Source organism: Amphimedon queenslandica, unplaced genomic scaffold (assembly GCF_000090795.2).
Source record: "Amphimedon queenslandica unplaced genomic scaffold, v1.1 AMPQUscaffold_13276, whole genome shotgun sequence".
Classification (NCBI taxonomy): domain Eukaryota; kingdom Metazoa; phylum Porifera; class Demospongiae; order Haplosclerida; family Niphatidae; genus Amphimedon; species Amphimedon queenslandica.
The window spans coordinates 1-2,181 of NW_003546488.1; positions in this window are offsets into that span (position 1 = coordinate 1).

Here is a 2,181-nt window from a genome sequence, read left to right on the forward strand (position 1 = left end):
ACAAAACTAAACCTTTAGCTCAAGATATTATCAAAGATTGCGGTAAGAGTATATTTTGGTTTTTCTGTGTTATTTACTAATATGTTTTATTATAGATGAAATTATTGATAGATCAGTAACTACAGCTGTAGTTAGACCAGTTCGCAAAGTCAATTATTTACCTGCTGCAAATAACATACCAGTATCAGCTTCAGGTATCACATTTACTTATATAGTTTAAATTTATTTTTATTAATATCTATAGATGGTGAGCTCTTCTTCAATGCAGCACATCAGTCTATGTTTGATGAGATCAGAGGAAGTTTTGGTATACTTATTGATGAGATCATTCCATTGGTATCTCAATCGATTCCATCAGCTGCAAAAATGAAGTCATTCCTTCAACTGTCCTTTCCTGAATTGAGTGCTGAACTGTCTAATGCTGATAGTATTGAAGGCATTATGAATGTTGTAGTGAAGAAATGCCGCATCAATAATATCTCAAAATTAAAAACAATTGTAAAACGTTTTAAAATCACTGAAGCAAAATCTATTATATTAGAATATGAAGAAGAAGTGAAGACAGTCTGTGGATCATTAAAGGATTTCCTTAGTCAGAATCAACCCGAGCATTTTCTCATTTGTGAAACGATTCAGTTTACTTTGGGATGGGAACCAGAGGAGCACTCACTTGATGACATACGTAATCTCTTAGAGGAAGCATTTAAAGAATTAAACAAGAGGATTATTGTACGCAGCATTCATCGTGGGAACTCCATCATTATCATTTGTTATGCTCCACATCATTTACTAGCTACTCTTCTCTTGGAATCACAAAGCAACCTAATGATATTGATGAAAGATTTTCACTTAATTAGACTGACCATTGGTCACCACACTGTATGTGATAAAAGGATCAAGAACAAAGTACAAGATACTGAGACCTTGATTAATATTATGCATCAATCATAGGTGATGAATAGCTACATGTACAGTCTTGCAGAGAAGGTTAAAGTAACTAATGATGAAGCACAAGAATTAAAGGCTTTACTTGATAAAAAAGAAGGTAAACTTTTTTCAATTTTCAGTTGCAGAAATTAGTATATTGGTATAAGGATCAATTGATGAGCAAAGGAATTTAATTAAAAAAACAAAAGGTAATACCAGGAGATGCTGTAGTAATATCAACAAAATTGTGTCATGATTTATATAGAATTTGAATTAAAACTAAAGCTATATGGTAAAGCAAATAGATTATTCCAGTCAAAAATGTCAGATATAAAGATTCTACAATCAAAAAAAGTACAACTAGTTAATATTACAGTGGTCAACATCAAATTTATTTGAGAATATAGGAAAAAAGTGAAGCTTTAGAAGAAAACATGCTCTTCATAAACTATTTACAGGAACTTATTGACGTAAAAAAAATTTTGCTACAACCAATTAGTATGTGAGGATATCATTAACTATTAAATTTAATTGTTATATTATATAGGCGGTAGCCTATATGTAGGATTGAGGTTGATTTTTCAAGATGGCGGCCGTTTTTATGATTTTCAAACACTCATAACTCTTTTATCTTACGTTGTACAGTCTTATAAATGGCTTAGATCAGCTCTCCTTCACTGAGCGATTCTCCTGGTACCTTTAGAGTGGACTGTAATGTAGCGGGAGCATTTCTGGAGAATAGGCCAAAATTCAAATTTCTGCAAAATTCTTCAGACTTTTTCTTCTTTCATCTTTCTTCTATCAACACGGAAATCTTTTAAACCAGAGAGCCGCTCAAGTTGGCTTTTACATCATTCCTTTGAGCTTGGGTCAAGGACTAGACATGTGGCTTCAAAAAGAAGCAAGGACAGAGAACAATGGAAGACAAATTCCAGCTGCAGCACCGCGTGGGTTTGTGGTTTGACGCCATTTTAATTTATGCACACGTGATTAGCATGAATATGATTAACCTAACCACATAATCATAACATAAAGTAATTTTATTAATTTAAGAAAAAAGAATGGAAACAAGTAAATAAAAAACATTAAAAATGGAAAAGTAGTAGGATTGAATTGTAAAAAAGTAAAGAAACAAGAGGGTACTTGCAAAGTGGTGTGATAAAAAATCCTACACCACTGCATGAAGGACATGGCTTCATAGTTATCTTACATGTAGTAGCCTGTGTGGATAACTTACAATGCTTTTGGGTAATA